Source organism: Antechinus flavipes, chromosome 1 (genome assembly GCF_016432865.1).
Source record: "Antechinus flavipes isolate AdamAnt ecotype Samford, QLD, Australia chromosome 1, AdamAnt_v2, whole genome shotgun sequence".
Taxonomy (NCBI): Eukaryota; Metazoa; Chordata; class Mammalia; order Dasyuromorphia; family Dasyuridae; genus Antechinus; species Antechinus flavipes.
The window spans coordinates 339947857-339966234 of NC_067398.1; positions in this window are offsets into that span (position 1 = coordinate 339947857).

The following is an 18378-nucleotide window of genomic DNA, read 5'->3' on the forward strand; positions in this document are numbered from 1 at the left end:
ATAATTCCAGATTGCTCTCCAGAATGGTTGGATTCGTTCACAACTCCACCAACAATGCATTAGTGTCCCAGTTTTCCCGCATCCCCTCCAACATTCATCATTATTTTTTCCTGTCATCTTAGCCAATCTGACAGGTGTGTAGTGGTATCTCAGAGTTGTCTTAATTTGCATTTCTCTGATCAATAATGATTTGGAACACTCTTTCATATGAGTGGTAATAGTTTCAATCTCATCCTCTGAAAATTGTCTGTTCATATCCTTTGACCATTTATCAATTGGAGAATGGCTTGATTTCTTATAAATTTGAGTCAGTTCTCTATATATTTTGGAAATGAGGCCTTTATCAGAACCTTTAACTGTGAAAATGTTTTCCCAGTTTGTTGCTTCCCTTCTAATCTTGTTTGCATTAGTTTTATTTGTACAAAGGCTTTTTAATTTGATGTAATCGAAATTTTCTATTCTGTGGTCAGTAATGGTCTCTAGTTCATCTTTGGTCACAAATTTCTTTCTCCTCCACAAGTCTGAGAGATAAACTATTCTATGTTCCTCTAATTTATTTATAGTCTCGTTCTTTATGCCTAGGTCATAGACCCATTTTGATCTTATCTTGGTATATGGTGTTAAGTGTGGGTCCATGCCTAATTTCTGCCATACTAATTTCCAATTATCCCAGCAGTTTTTATCAAATATTGAATTCTTTTCCCAGAAGTTAGGGGCTTTGGGTTTGTCAAACACTAGATTGCTATAGTTGACTATTCTGTCTTGTGAGCCTAGCCTTTTCCACTGATCCACTAATCTATTTCTTAGCCAATACCAAATGGTTTTGGTGACTGCTGCTTTATAATATAATTTTAGATCAGGTACAGCTAGGCCACCTTCATTTGATTTTTTTTTCATTAATTCCCTTGAGATTCTCGACTTTTTATTGTTCCATATGAATTTTGTTGTTATTTTTTCTAGATCAATAAAATATTTTCTTGGAAGTCTGATTGGTATAGCACTAAATAAATAGATTAGTTTAGGGAGTATTGTCATCTTTATTATGTTCGCTCGGCCGATCCAAGAGCACTTAATATTTTTCCAATTATTTAAGTCTGACTTTATTTGTGTGGAGACTTTTTTATAATTTTGCTCATATAATTCCTGACTTTCCTTTGGTAGATAGATTCCCAAATATTTTATGGTATCAACAGTTATTCTGAATGGAATTTCTCTTTGTATCTCTTGCTGTTGGGTTTTGTTGGTGATGTATAAAAATGCTGAGGATTTATGGGGATTTATTTTGTAGCCAGCTACTTTGCTAAAATTATGAATTATTTCCAATAGCTTTTTGGTAGAATCTCTGGGGTTCTCTAGGTATACCATCATATCATCTGCAAAGAGTGATAGTTTGGTTTCCTCATTGCCTACTCTAATTCCTTTTATATCTTTCTCGACTCTTATTGCCGAGGCTAGTGTTTCTAATATGATATTAAATAATAATGGTGATAGTGGGCAACCTTGCTTCACTCCAGATCTTACTGGGAAAGGTTCCAGTTTTTCCCCATTGCATATGATGCTTACTGATGGTTTTAAATATATGCTCCTGACTATTTTAAGGAAAAGTCCATTTATTCCTATGCTCTCAAGTGTTTTTATTAGGAATGGATGTTGGATTTTATCAAATGCTTTTTCTGCATCTATTGAGATGATCATGTGGTTTTTGTTTGTTTGGTTATTGATATAGTCAATTATGTTAATAGTTTTCCTAATATTGAACCAGCCCTGCATTCCTGGTATAAATCCTACTTGGTCATAGTGTATTATCCTGGTGACAATTTTCTGTAATCTTTTTGCTAATATTTTATTTAAGATTTTAGCATCAATATTCATTAGGGAGATTGGTCTATAATTTTCTTTCTCTGTTTTCAGCCTACCTGGTTTAGGTATCAGTACCATATCTGTGTCATAAAAGGAGTTTGGTAGGACTCCTTCAATCCCTATTTTTTCAAATAGTTTATATAACATTGGAGTTAATTGTTCTTTAAATGTTTGGTAGAATTCACATGTAAATCCATCTGGTCCTGGGGATTTTTTCTTAGGGAGTTGATTGATAGTTTGTTCTATTTCTTTTTCTGAGATGGGACTGTTTAGGATATTTACTTCTTCCTCTGTTAGTTTGGGCAAGCTGTATTTTTGGAGGTATTTTTCTATTTCATTTAAGTTGTCGAATTTATTGGCATAAAGTTGGGCAAAGTAACTCCTAATTATTGCTCTAATTTCCTCTTCGTTAGTAGTGAGTTCTCCCTTTTCATTTTTAAGACTAACAATTTGATTTTCCTCTTTCCTTTTTTTAATCAGATTTACTAAGGGTTTGTCTATTTTGTTGGTTTTTTCATAGAACCAACTCTTAGTTTTATTAATCAATTCAATAGTTTTTTTACTTTCAATTTTATTGATCTCACCTTTTACTTTTAGAATTTCAAGTTTAGTGTTTGACTGGGGGTTTTTAATTTGTTCCTTTTCTAGCATTTTTAATTGCAAACCCAATTCATTGACCTTCTCTTTCTCTATTTTATACAAATAGGCCTCTAGAGATATGAAATTTCCCCTTATTACCGCTTTGGCTGCATCCCATACATTTTGGTATGATGTCTCATTATTATCGTTTTCTTGGGTGAAGTTATTAATTATGTCTATGATTTGCTGTTTTACCCAATCATTCTTTAGTATGAGATTATTTAGTTTCCAATTATTTTTTGGTCTACTTCCCCCTGCTTTTTTGTTGAATGTAATTTTCATTGCATCGTGGTCTGAAAAGGATGCATTTACTATTTCTGCCTTACTACATTTGAGTTTGAGGTTTTTATGTCCTAATATATGGTCAATTTTTGTATAGGTTCCATGAACTGCTGAAAAGAAAGTGTATTCCTTTCTGTCTCCATTACATTTTCTCCAGAGATCTATCATATCTAGCTTTTCTAGTATTCTGTTTACCTCTTTGACTTCTTTCTTATTTATTTTCTGGTTTGATTTATCTAATTCTGAGAGTGCAAGGTTAAGATCTCCCACTATTATAGTTTTACTGTCTATTTCTTCTTGCAGCTCTCTTAGTTTCTCTTTTAAGAATTTAGATGCTACCCCACTTGGTGCATATATGTTTAATATAGATAGTGCTTCATTATCCATGCTACCCTTTAGCAAGATATAGTGCCCTTCCTTATCTCTTTTAATTAGGTCAATTTTTGCTTTAGCTTGATCTGAGATCAGGATGGCTACCCCTGCTTTTTTGACTTTACCTGAAGCATAGTAGATTTTGCTCCAACCTTTTACCTTTAACCTGCATGTATCTCCCCGCTTCAGGTGTGTTTCCTGTAAACAACATATTGTAGGATTCTGGCTTTTAATCCATTCTGCTAACCGCTTCCTCTTTATGGGGGAGTTTACCCCGTTCACGTTTATGGTTAGAATGACCAATTCTGTATTACTTGCCATCTTGTTAACCCCGGTTTATGCTTTCCTCCCTTCTTTCCCCTTTCCCCCCCTTCCAAGTATTAAGCTTGTGAGCACCCCTTGCTTCTCACAGCCCTCCCTTTTTAGTGTCCCTCCCCCCGCCTTAGAGTTCCTCCCCCTATCTTACCCCTTTCCCTCCCAGTTCCCGTATTCCCTTCCGCTTAGCTTATTCCTTCCCTTTCCACTTTTCCCTTCTCACTTTTCAATGAGATGGGAGAAGTTTCACCATAGATTGAATATGTCTTAAGATTTTTCACTTAAAGCCAATTCTGAAGGCAGTAAGATACCCACTATATTCATCCCCCTCCATTCTTTCTCTCAGATATAATAGGTTTCCTATGCCTCTTCATGAGATGTACTACCCCCACTTTACCCTTTTTCTGGTACAATGTCCTTTCCACATCAATTTCTAGAACAAGGTATACATGTATTCTTTATACATCTATATAGTCAAAATATAGTTCCCAAGATTAATCTTTACCTTTTTAGATTTCTCTTGAGTTCTATATTTGTAGATCAAACTTTTTGTTAAGTTCTGGTTTTTTCATCAGAAATAGATGAAATTCGCTTACTTCGTTGAATGTCCATCTTCTTCCCTGGAAAAAGATGCTCATTCTCGCTGGGTAAGTTATTTTTGGTTGCATACCAAGTTCCTTAGCCTTTCGGAATATCATATTCCAGGCCCTTCGATCTTTTAATGTGGATGCTGCCAGATCCTGGGTGATCCTTATTGTGGCTCCTTGATACTTGAATTGGGTTTTTCTAGCCGCTTGCAATATTTTTTCTTTCACCTGAGGGTTCTGGCATTTGGCCACTATATTCCTTGGTGTTTTGATTTTAGGATCCCTTTCAGTGGGTGATCGATGAATCCTTTCAATGTTTATTTTTTCCTCTGTTCCTATGACTTCTGGGCAGTTCTCTTTGATGATTTCCTGGAAGACAGTGTCCAGGCTTTTTTTTCATCATGTTTTTCTGGGAGTCCAATGATTCTCAGATTGTCTCTCCTGGATCTGTTTTCCAGGTCTGTTGTCTTCCCCAGAAGGTATTTCACATTTTTCTCCATTGTTTGATTTTTTTGGATTTGCTTGACTGATTCTTCTTGTCTCCTCGAGTCATTCAATTCCACTTGTTCAATTCTGATTTTCAGTGAAGTATTCTCTTCACTCACTTTTTTAAAATCTTTCTCTAATTGTCCAATTGAGTTCTTTTGTTCTGTGGAATTTTTTTCCATTTCGCCAATTTTGTTTTTTAGAGAGCTGTTTTCTGTTTCCAGTTCACTAATCCTATTTTTCAAGGATTTTACTTCTTTATCCACTCTCTCTTTAACTTTCTCCAGACTCTTTTCCCATTTTTCTTCTAGCTCCCTTGTGAGAGCCTTTTTAATCACTTCTATGAGGTTCATCTGTGCTGAGGAACAGATGATTTCCTCCTTTGGGGAATCACCTGGGGACTGCCTGTTTTTAGTCTCCTCAGGATTTAGAGTCTGCTCTCTATCTGTATAGAAGCTGTCAAGGGTTAAAGTCCTCTTCAGCTTCTTGCTCATTCTGTCTATTAATCAGAGATAAACTACCAAAGAAAAACAGAAAAAACTGGAGTCTTTCTTTGGGGGGGGGGGCTGGGTGTGTTATCGAGCTTCCTCTACAGACTGCAGGTGGCAGTAGTGAGGCACTAGCAGGACTGTGCTGCGCCTGCGCTCTGAGATCCCAAAGCGTGCTGAGTCACTGAGGGGGGGGAAGGGGGGGGGCCAGGTCCTGAGAGACTCCAGCTGTTTGGGGTTGTGTTCTTCAGCCCCGGTGTTTTTAGCTTCTCTGCTGGGCTGTTGACTTGCTGCAGGTTCCAAACCTGTAGCGAAGCTCTCCCCGCAGAGACGGCTACGATCACTCCCCACCCCCTCTCAGCTCTGCTCCCGTGCTCTCACTGCCGCTGCCCTCAGCCTGCGCCCGATCTAAAACCGCCCCAGCCCTCCAGTAAAGACAGACCTTTCTTGGCGGATCTCAAGGATGGCTTCTCTTGGTAACTATTTGTGGGTTTTTTTCAGTCAAGCATTGATTCAGAGGCTTGTAATGAAGTGGATAGTGAGAGAAAGCGCGGAGCTTATGCAACTGTGAGCCTCCTCTCCGCCATCTTAACCGGAAGCCAGATTTCTCCCAGCAGTTTTTGTCAAATAATGAATTCTTATCCCAAAAGTTGGGGTCTTTGGGTTTGTCAAACACTAGATTGCTATAGTTATTGACTATTTTGTCCTGTGAATGTAACCTATTTCACTGATCAACTAATCTATTTCTTAGCCAATACCAAAAGGTTTTGGTGACCGCTGCTTTATAATATAATTTTAGATCTGGTACAGCTAAGCCACCTTCATTTGATTTTTTTATTAGTTCCCTTGAAAATCTTGACCTTTTGTTCTTCCAGATGGATTGTGTTGTTATTTTTTCTAGATCATTAAAATATTTTCTTGGGAGTCTAATTGGTATAGCTCTAAATAAATAGATTAGTTTAGGTAGTATTGTCATCTTTATTATATTCCCTTGGCCTATCCAAGAATATACATTCCTCTGCTGATCTACTGGCTTGCTGCCAGGGCAAAATATCCACACTCCAGTAAAGATCTCCCCATAATTACGGCTGAGATCACACCCCACTCCCCTCAGGTCAGCTCAGTGTGGGCTGCCTTCCATACTCTCACTGTCTGCTGTGCTGCCACTGCCTGCCTTCACTCTGTACCCAATCTAACTGTTCCCCACCTGTGAGCAAAAACAGACCTTTTCTGGTGAATTTCAAGGATATCTTTTGCTAGTAATTAGTTTTTTTTCAGTCAAGCACTAATTCCAAGGCCTTGTCATGAAATAAAGTATTCTGAGAGCAAAGACAGAGATTAAGTAGATGTGTGAGTCTTCTCTGCCATCTTGGTTAGAAGTCCACCAATCATAGTGGGGGTTCTTTAAGAAATCTACTCTGTTGCACTCTTGATTTAGCCATAATTCCTTAGGTCTAAAGGAAATGAAGAGATTGAGAATCAGAAGACTTGGATTCTAGTCTCATCTCTGCCATTAAGGTATGGTGTGGCTTTGAATATATCACTAGCCCTTCACTGAACCTTAATTTCTTCAACTGTCAAAATTGAGAAAGTGGCATCCATTATTCTTCCCTTTTAGAATTATTATAAAGGATCAAAAAAGATCATTTTTACAAAGGGTTTTATATTCATAGAGAATTATGTAAATACAATATTTTTATTCTTATTACTTCTGCAAGTACTTTTTCATCCAAGATTTCTCTTGATGTTCATAAGATATCCCAAGAAATTAGAGGGGGAAGAGTTATTATTATCTCCATTTTACAGATAGAGAAACTTGAGACCCAGAGAAAGAAAGTAATCTGCCCAACTTCACATGATTGAAGAGCAGAGAACCCTTGAACACTTGAGCCTTGTTTCCAGATTCCCAGCCTGGACTCCTGTCACACTACTCACACTTCCACAATCTTAATGGAAGGAGCTCTGGTACTGTCCTACTTACTCTATAAGATCCTGAGATCTCACAGGCATGGCAAGACCAAATTCCTCAGCAGATGCAATGCTGTGCCTCTTGAACTCCAGGATAATAATTGTCACTCTGAAACGTCCTGGCAGTGAAGAGGGTCTGGTCTACAGCTTCAGTACCCTTCTAGGTAAAGGAAGAGGAAATTCTCTGGGGAGATACCAGGCAGGGAAACAGAGCACCATCCTGGGTTTAAGATGAACTTATTCCTTACACTCCCTCCCTCAATGTAGGAGTGGAAGGAAGACAGCTTCTTATGTTTAGGCTTCATTTGCATCTCTAATCAGACAGGTCCTGAAGGGCACAGAAACCATAGAGCAACTGTCTACATTCATTAGGGCCATTTCATAGATCATATTTTAAGAAATGCAATTAGAAACTGTCCATTTCATGTTTTAAATTAATACTCCATCTGTAATCTTTCCCTTGACTTCAGATCTTTTTACTTTAGTTCTTCTGTCCTACAAGAAATAGGAATGGAAAGAATTTACATTTTGGGTATTTGGCAGCTTTATAATTTGAAACAAATTAACATGAGAATGGCTAAGAGAGAAGGGACCACTAGGGAAATGAATGATCAAAGATGTATGAAGATAATCAAATAATCCCTATCCATCCAATCAGAGCCTCAGATGCTCTATCTGTAAAAATGAAAAGACTAAATTCCATAGTCAATCACCAAAACAGGAATAAGCCATATAAGGGAAGATAGTAGAGGAAGCTTACAAACCATAGCAAGAGATATACATTGAGGAAATGCAAGTCATTGAGGAAGGATGCCCAGGTAGACCTTTCTGTAAAGAACCTCAAAATCCAGTTTTGCTTTGCTTTGCTTCTTGGTCAAAACTTGTAGTTTAATGGGGGATAGTGAGCTTCCTCTATCAAAGACAACTTTTTTGCTATTTAGAGTATTTGAAAATTGAACAGGATTGTTTAACTGTCTTGTATAGATGGTAAAACTTGAACCTAACACCTCCTGACTGAGCCCAACCTTCTATGTATTCTATCAGGGTGCCTTTCTTAATCTAATAATACTTAAACTTTATTACTGAGCTTTAATGTTTACAAAGTAAACTTTATACACAAAGTATATGTATATATGTATATGCATATGTATATGTATATACACATACACAAAATGTACTTTATACACATTCTTCTGTTTGATTCTCACAATGGCTTTATAAGGTAAGAACTAGAAATATTATGACTGATGTTTTAGTGAAAGAGCTGAAGCTCCGAGTACTCCATTTGCCTGTGGTCATGATGCAATGATTCCAAATCTAATAATCTTTCAACAATAAGAAGTTGTTTATTCTTATAAGAGGAATAATATATACACAAATATTGAAATCTAAAATCATGATTATTTCAAAAAAAACTTAGCAAGGGTGAATGGCACATAGTAGGTACTCAATTCTGTCATTTCAATGTCCAACTCTGATTCCATTGAGATTTTTCTTGGCAAAGATACTGGAGTGGTTTACCATTTCTTTCTCCAGCTCATTCTACAGATGAGGAAACTGAGGAAAGTTAAGTGACTTGCCCAGGGTCACATACTAATAAATGTCTAAGACCAGATTTGAACTTAGGAAGTTGAGTGCTCCTGACTCCTAGCCCTGTACTCTCTCTACTGACCAACTTGTCTGCCCTATAGTAAGTGCTACATAAATGCTTATTCTTCCCTAGTTTTATATATACAAAGAAGAGGTCTAGTACTATGAAAATTGGTAGATCATCTTTAGCTGGGAAGGTGAGTCAATGAGATAGAAGCAACACTTTAACTGGTGTCAAAGGGAAGGAGTTTAATAGATAGTAATGGAGGGAGCAGGATGTATCGCAGGGCTGTTGGGGGCATAGGAGGAAGGAAATGAACGAAGCATCTGAAAATGGTCCAATCTATTTAATATTCTTAAAGGCCTGACTTTATAGAAGGGTAAGATTTTGAGGTATAAAAGACCTTAGAGATCACTTAGCCTTATGCCTGCTTTCCCTGAACTACCCTGTTAAGATTTCCAGAACTTCATTTTCTCCTCTGTAAAAATAGGGAGTTGAATTACCTGTCCCTTAAGACTGCATTTTCTTCTAAATCTATGATCCCTCATTTTACTGAGGATGAAACTGAGACCCATGGAGTAAAAAAATCTAATCAATCTTAAGCAGCTCCTATGTGCCAAGCACTATGCTAGGCACTGGGATATAAGTACAAAGAATGAAAGAATTCAAACTTCTCAAGTTCTTATTATTCATCAAGGGCAGAGCCAAAACCCAGCCCTGGGCCTTTGGTCTCATTCAACCATGACAGGAAGCTAAATGTTGCTAGGCAGTCCTCCTTTTCCAGTTACATTTTTTTGGTCTTTCATAAGCACTGGCATGACATCTGTGGGAGGACAAGCTGTAACTCTTCTCTTCTTGGCCCTTAACCTCATGCCCACATGCTATTAAGCTTTATGGGCAAATTTAACCTTCCTAGAAAAGGAGTCCCTGAATTTGTGTTTCTAATTGCAATTAACCTGTAATTGAATGTTCATCTAATAATTAATACTCATGTGAAGTATTTCCCTTCCAAAGCTCTCAAACAAGATGATTAGCTGGTTCCTTCTCCTATAGACCAAAAGAAATTTAGGAAGGCAGTCAATGTGGAAAAAGAGTGTATGGGAGTAATGATAACAGCCCTGAATCTAGACTCATCAGTCACAGGTTTGATTCTAACTCTGCTTACTACCTGTGTGATCTTGGGAAAATTATTTCTCTTTGAGAATCTGTTTCCTCATCTGTGAATGAGTAGATTGGACATTTGACATGTACTAGCTATGTGACCCTGGACAAGTCACTTAACCCTGATTGCTTTACCAAAAAAAATTTTTTAAAGGAATAGATTAAATTAAATGACCCCTAGTAAGGGGGAGATCCCAAGTCTCTCTACCTTTATAAACTAATCAATATCTGGTTAACAAATTCCATTCCCATTTTATCTGATTCACTCTACTATAAAGCCTTCTAACTTTCAATGGAGTGTTATTCCACTATGCCCAAAAGGTCTTGTTCCAAGACTTGAATTTTTGCCTTGAACATCCTCCAGATGAGGGAGAAGGGATTAATGTTTTCAAGCCAAGGTAAATGAAGTGAAATACTTTGATAAAGGGAAGGTAGGTTTAGGGAAAGGTTCAATTGGTGGAACAGGGCTGATTATTGTCTTTTTGTTTCATTTTTTGTCTTTTGCTGTAGGGGAAGAATAGGACTAGGATTATGAATATTTTCACCTGTGGAAAAAACAGCTGAGTATTCTGGAGTAGGAAAAGGGGAAGTGATGGAGATGGTCAATGACAGTCCACCTTGTGATGAATACAGGAGAAGCAATTACTCTTATATGAGTGAATCTTATATGATATTGTATAGTCCCTTCTCTCCATAAGAGAAGGAGGTGTTGATAAAGACACTCTTGATTGATTATTGTACACCTAATTAATTGGTTAATTTGGGTACATCAGAAGAGAGAGAGAAGCACTCATCCATACAGAAACCATAGCCATGGGAATTGGTAGCCTTGGCCCTTTAGGATCTTGATATCCCCATTGGGTATAATGTCTGCTGGGCGGTTCTCTGACATAAAATCACTGGGCCTATTCCCCCACAATCCAACTCTAGATAGCTAGTAATTGTCTGCTTCTTGATAGCCAGAAGTCCCTTTCCTCATAATCCCATCATATTTTAATTGACTTTCTTCTGGATTTGATGACTACCCTAGCTCTTCTTCTTCAAGACATCACAACTAATGGGAGAGGGAGAAGATTAAACCCCCTTCTCAAACCAGAAGTAAGAATAGTTTCCCTCTAAAAAATCGAATTCTTATTCCATAAATGGTTCTGTTCTCCTCTACTATGGTTTACACTCACCAGATTGTTTTACTCACCCATTACAATGTTTCTAAATTTTTAAAGGACATTCAGCTACACAGATAATTTTTAACAAACTATCTTCTAATTCTATCAAACTTCATTAAAGATCTTTATTCTGCATAAAAAGGTATTTTTTTAATTAAGCTTTTCTTTAACATCCTGACTCTGTGAGTTGCCCTTATCATCTGTAATTTCATCAACTGGCTACAGGAAAAATCAATTAATCAAGGATGTTCTGCTGTATCCAGAGTCAGATGACCTTGATTCACATGATAAATTTGTTGCTTACTAGCAAGCAAGTCACTGAATTTCTTAGAACCTTAGTCTTTCCATATGCAAGCTGAAAGAATTTTACTGCTATCACTTACCTCCAATGTGTGTTGTGGAGAAAGTATAGGATCATAGATTTGAAGCCGGAGGAGTACTCATAAGTTACCTCTTCTAACTCCCTACTTTTACAACTAAGATTTTTGTTTGTCCTTCATTCTGGAAGAGGATTATGACATCAGAGGGGTGATGCCATAACATGCAGTTGAATTGGATTCAAGAGAGGGAGAGCTGTGCTTCAGTTTCCCCTCCAGAGACATCTGGGTCCAATGGCCAGATATAGATCAGGATGACTGGAGATGGCCCTGGATATAGTGGGAGACCTAGGCCTTTTTATAGCCTAAGTCTTCAACAAGTCTATTTGACTGAAATTGTACCCATTCAGTGATTAAGGCAAAGAATGGCCTCTTTCACTTAGTCCAAAAAAAAAAAAAAATTAAATTAAATAAATAAAACTGAGAGGGGAAGACTCTCGTGAGACCTGAAGGAGTTAAGCCAGAACCATGATTTAAATCTGAATCTTCTGACTCTAAATCATCCACTCTTTCCTTGGGATCATGCTGTCTCTGGATTAACAGAGCCCAAGGGAGAAGATGCACTTGGGGAAACAGGGAAGGATGCCAATTATTATGCTGGAGAGCAAATAAAAGTTATCCCCAGCCAAACCAGAGTGCACAGGTTAATGAATGCTATTAAGAAAATAAATCCATAATATCCTATTTATAAAGACTTGACAATACATAAGACTAGGCAAGTGTCATGAAGGAGTAACATTAAAAGGCAGAAGCTACAAGGTAAGAAAGGTCCATGAAAATTAGCATAAAATAATAAACAGAGAAAACATCAAGAAGAAAGCAGCTATAGACTTTATCTTAAACAAAGTCTTGGGCCTCCACCTTCCTTTTTTTTTCTCCCTGAGGCAATTGGGGTTAAGTGACTTGCCCAAGATCACACAGTCAGGAAGTGTTAGTGGCTGAGACTGGATTTGAACTCAGATCCTCCTGACTTCAGGGCTGGTGCTCTCCCCACTACACCACCTAGCTGCCCCCCACCCTCCTTTTTTATGGCCCAAGTGTACTCACTTAAAATCTCCAGATTGTGAACAGCCTTTGGAATCCCAAGGAATACAGCTCTAATGGTGGAATTTCCAGCATGGAGGAAAATCATTTAGAGAGTTGGGAGACAGGGCGAGCATTCATTATACCCGCTCATATTTTATTTTACCTTATCACCACTGTAGGCTGTTAGATTTTTAAACTCAACAATCCTATTGAATTAGAGGTAAAGAAAAAGAAATCCCTGATACAGGATTAACACAATGAGATAAATCTACACGGGAACTTGTCCCAGAAAACCCAGTGACTAAAGCATTTAGCGGCTTAGAGTACATGAGAAACTGGGGCTCAAAGGCCCTTCAGAAACCTCCTAGCCTAGCTCTCTTATTTTCAGTAAAGAGTAGGACTAGAGGAGGCAAGAGTTTTTCTTAAAGTCACATACCTTTGTTAGTCCCACACTCAGATCACTCTTAACTACCCCAAGCATAATCAAAGAGGGCAGGAAAGAAACAACCTTTCCTATTGTCCTTACATTGTCCTGAGGAATGGGTTGAAGAACATGGTTAGATAGAACCCAGTAGTTCGGTGTATTCTGACAACTGACAACTGACAACTAATCAGTATTGATTTTACATTTTCTTATTGTTTTAATCACACCAATCTTTCTTGAGGCTTAGACTGAATCTGGAAGGAAGAGAAAGGGGGTAGAAATGTAACAATTTCACTCTAAATAGTAGAAGGCTCTGAACACAGTGCCTGTCACATGGTAAGCATTTAAGCTTGCTAATTTATATATTTTGTGGGAATTAATGTTAAAGGCTAGAGTGGGTAGTGCATTTTAACCTTCTGTTAAATCATAAATTTGTTTGGGTTGAGTAAATCATTTAATCACAAAATAATACTATATTAGTAACTCCAATAGCATCTTCTGTGATCCACTCATTGAATCACAAAATAATAATATATTAGTAACCCTAGTGGCATCTACTGTGATCCACTCATGCTCACATGACTAAATGTTGAATGGAAGAAAATTTACCATGGAGTTAGAAATAATAGTTTCGAATCTCAATTCTGCCTCTTATTATTAATGTGGAAGTGCTTTGAGCTTTCCCAGCCTCGGTTTCTTATCTGTAAAATGGGGATAATATTAACATTTGTATTACCCAAAAAAAGTGGTTTTGAGGGAGGGTGGAGAAAATCCAACAATATTGCAAACGATTAAGTGTAGAGGAATGAATTAAGGCCCAGAGAAAGGAAGGAACTTGTCCAAGAGTGCACAGTAAATTAATAGTAGAACAGAGAGGGGTACCCAGGTCTCCTGACTCCCAGCCAGATACTCTCATATAGCCTAAGCCCAAAGAACCACTCCCTTAAACTTCTTATTGAAATATTGTTCCTACAGATTTCCCAAGAATAATCAAAGACATTAAATGGGTCCTCTCCCTTCACTGACTGAGCCAGTAATTTGATAGTTTTGATAAGATCCAGACAATCCATGAAAATAATGGGCCCCAGACCTAGTGGCCAGAGAAATAACACTTCAATCAAATCCACAGGCCTTTCTTCAGGATGCTCCCTCCTCTATTCAAACAATACCATTCTTCATTTCCTGACATCCCAGGAAAAAACTTACCTTTCCATTACAAAACTCTTCATTGAGTTCTGACTAGATGGGAGACATTATTCTGTCGCTAGTCTCCTATAGGTTTTTTTTGATCCATTCATTGCAGAATTCAGATAGCATGGTAGAGCTGGAAGGGTCTTTAACAATCTAGCTAACCTCTCTCACCTAGCCTTAATCCCCATTGAAAAGCACTCTATCCCGCCTCACCTCCTACTGTTCATCTTAATTGCAATACCCACTGTGCCCATCCAAACTTGAATTCTAATCCTGGTCCTACTACAAACTATGTGACCTGAATAAGTCATTTAACTACAATGAGACAGTTACAGCATCTATAAAATGAGGCAGTTAGAGCAGAGCTCTCATTTCCCTTGTAGGTCTGACATTATATGATTCAAATTCTACCTATACTTCAAGCTTCCAATCAAGTCCTATCTCCACCCATCCCCTCCAGGGATCATTCCTGATCATTCTAATTTCTCTCTCCTCTGAAACTCTTCCACACTTAGTTGTTATCATATGATTCAGCATTTGATTAAATGTGTTTTAGTCCCAGTTTTCAGCATTTTTGCTGCTGAACTCGACATGTTCTTCCTCTGTATCTGTCCAGACTGTGAGCTTGTTAAGGTCATAGCCTGAGCCTCCTCCTCCACTGTGTCCCCATGGTTGTAAAAATACGAGGTCAGGGCTTAGATCTGTTTCTTTTCTGTAGGCAGGCACAGGGCTTGGCACAGAGTAATTACTTAATAAAGTTTTTGTTTTACTGTTAAGATTTATGTTCTTTCTCCCTCCAAGAGGACTTAAGGCAGCTCACATATGAAAATACAATATGAATTAAGGTCTATTCTTAATAAATCCTCAGTGATAATTGTAGTTTCACCAGGACTGCTGAGCAGTGGCCAGCGAGGTAAAGATGTTCCTCAAATCTTCTTCAGAGGACTCTTGGAGGGGAGGACCCCTAGACAAGATAGCCTACTCCTCCAATGGCAGAAGCTGAGTAGCAAGGTCCAAGTGCATTCTGTCATCAGCAGCTGCTGCCAAGGAGACACTTGAGGCTGTTTTCAGTGGGGCAGAAGGAAACAGGAATGTGACAAGGGTGACTCATGAGTGATCCTACTATTATGGATCCTATTATTATAGGGACAGAAGCATTGGCCCTGGAACTAAAAAATATAACATCATCCTGATTCTGCTACTTGCTACCAGCATGACTGTAGCAAGAGCTTCCCTTTCCTTGTAACTAAAGAGAAAAGGAAAGAAGGAAGGAAGGAGGGAAGGAGGGAATGAGCGAAGGAGGGAAGGAGGGAAAGATGGAAGGAAGGAAGGAAGAAAGGAAGGAAGGAAGAAGGAAGGAAGGAAGGAAGGAAGGAAGGAAGGAAGGAAGGAAGGAAGGAAAGAAGGAAGGAAGAGAAGGAAGGAAAGAAGGAAGGAAGGAAGGAAGGAAAGAAGGAAGGAAGAAAGAAGGAAGGAAGGAAGAAAAGAAGGAAGGAAAGAAGGAAAGAAGAAAGGAAGGAAGGAAGAAAAGAAGGAAGGAAGAAGGAAGGAAAGAAGGAAAGAAGAAAGGAAGGAAGAAAGAAAGAAGGAAGGAAGAAAAGAAGGAATAAAAGAAGAAAAGAAGGAAGGAAGGAAGAAGGAAGGAAGGAAGGAAGAAGGAAGGAAGGAAGGAAGGAAGGAAGGAAGGAAGGAAGGAAAGAAGGAAGGAAGGAAGGAAGGAAGGAAAGAAGGAAGGAAGGAAGGAAGGAAGGAAGGAAAGAAAGAAGTGTTGAATCCTGGTTTATAAGTCATAGCCACCCTTCATTGCAGTTAGGATTGGGAAAATTGAACCTTGAGTCAAGGCTCCCTGCCAAGGCCTGCAATTCTCCAGTCTCTGACCTCACTCTCAAATCTCAGTGGGACCTCCAATAATATAATACCAGAGAAACTGAGGCAAATAAAGATTGGTTTTAAATTCAAGGTGGCTTAAGTTTAATGTTTTAATTTTAATTGTTAAAATTTTTAATTTTAACAAGCTAGCTGACTGAATGGAACAAAGCACTCAGTGCCAATAAACAGAGGCAGAGAGCTTATATAGGATTTTAATTAACTACGGTTTGCAAAACAGAATACATAACCTGAGTATACAATTTTTATCCTGACATCTTGCTGCTGTTATTATCTTTAGGGGAAACAAAGGCAGATTAGGGGGACAAAGACACTGGGAGGATGAATAAGCCAAAATTCCAGGAAAGGATCATAACTTAAACATGGCAGGATAGGGTCAAAATAAGAAGGTTGAAGACAGGGGATAGCAAGGCATGGGGCAATATTCAAAAAGAGAGTGAATCATCCTAGCAAGGATAGTGATAAGGCATCTTGACATTTATGACACAATGATATGTAAAAGGGATTGGAGCTTCAAGGTTTTTCCTGAGTTCTTTTCTAAACTCAATTTCCCCAGTCCTAATTGCAAGGGGGAGGGGTATCTAAGACTTATTTTCCAGAGTTGGAAGGAAGGAACGAAGGAAAGGAGGGAGGGAGGGAGGGAGGGAGGGAGGGAGGAAGGAAAGGAGGAAAGAAGGAAGGAAGGAAGGAAGGAAGGAAGGAAGGAAGGAAGGAAGGAAGAAGGAAGGAAGGAAGGAAAGAAGGAAGGAAGGAAGGAAAGAAGGAAGGAAGGAAGGAAAGAAGGAAGGAAGGAAGGAAGGAAAGAAGGAAGGAAGGAAGGAAGGAAAGAAGGAAGGAAGGAAGGAAGGAAAGAAGGAAGGAAGAAGGAAGGAAGGAAGGGAGGGAGGGAGGGAGGAAGGAAGGAAAGAAGGAAGAAGGAAGGAAGGAAGGAAGGAAGGAAGGAAGGAAGGAAGAAGGAAGGAAGGAAGGAAGGAAGGGAGGGAGGAAGGGAGGAAGGAAGAAGGAAGGAAGGAAGGAAGGAAGGAAGGAAGGAAGGAAGGAAGGAAGGAAGGAAGGAAGGAAGAAGGAAGAAGGAAGGAAGAAGGAAGGAAGGAAGGAAGGAAGGAAGGAAGGAAGGAAGGAAGAAGGAAGGAAGGAAGGAAGGAAGGAAAGAAGGAAGAAGGAAGAAGGAAGAAGGAAGAAGGAAGGAAGGAAGGAAGGGAAAAGGAGGGAGAGAGGAAGGGAAGGAAATAGGAAGAGAAGGAAGAAGGAACAAAAGCTTTAATCTGCACCGAGCCATTAGTTCTCTACCTGGAAGTGGATAAAATGCTTCATCATGAGTCCTTTGGAATTGTAGTTCGTCATTATATTGATCAGAATCGTTCAAAATTAATCATCTTTATAATATTGCTGTAACTATATAGATTAACTGGTTTTTGCTGACTTTACGTTGCATCAGTTCACACAAATCTTCCCAAGTTTTTCTGAAACCATTGAGTAAGACAAATATAAATGAAACAAATATAAATTTTAAATTTTTATAGAAATACTATTTGATAATTCTCAAATATAGTAACATTCATCAAGGAAATATTGACTTGTGAAAGTAGATATACATCTGTTCTTTTCTTTCTTTAAATTCTATATATTTCTTATTTCTTAAAGAATAATAATATTCCATTCATTTACAGACCATTATTTGTTCAGTCATTCCCTATTTAATTAACATCTAATTTGTTTCTAGTTTTATATTATTATTAATAGTTCTGCTACAAATATTTTTGCAAAGATAAGCCTTTTATCCCTTTCAACCATCTCTACAGGATATAGTTCTACTAATTTATCTATTGCTTCTGTGATTTGTTTTACCAATTATCTTTATCAAACTGGGTCTCCCTATCTCACTCAAGCTAAAAGTTCAATGCCCATTCATGGCCCCAATCACAATACTGGGTCAATGATATGTTTTTCCAATCAGCTGTTTTCCCCCCATAATAGCAATACCACTGTCAACTATAAAACTAGAACGTTACAGAAGTATTCTTTCATCTCACATCTATTCATTGTCATTTTTTTAAATTTCATAATATCATTAATTTACAATTGGAAGGGACCTCCAATGTGTCTAGTTCTGTCTCATTTTACACACGAGGAAACTGGTATCCATGACTTACCAAAGACCACATTTATTAAAAAAAAAAAAAATCAGAATGTTTTGAATGCAGGTTTCTTGACTCAAAATCTCGTGCTTCAACTCCTGGAGCTGTGGGGATCACCTCTAGTACCTGAAACTGAGTACAAATAAAGTTTTTTAAAAAGCAAAATCAAATATCTCCCAGACCTGTTTCTCTGTGCCCTGGAGTAAAGCATGTCCTTTCCTTTGTTTTGGTGGAATTAGGCTGGGAACAGAAGCTGAAAAGATGGAGAAAAGAGAGCAAACAGCTTAATGGCACTACTTTTAAATATGAAAACATTCAATCAAGTAAGCTTGTTTCTATTCATGTAGAAGGATATAGCAATCTCTATATTAGATAAACTGAGTATGTTCAAAGGCCAGGTTTACACACACACACACACAC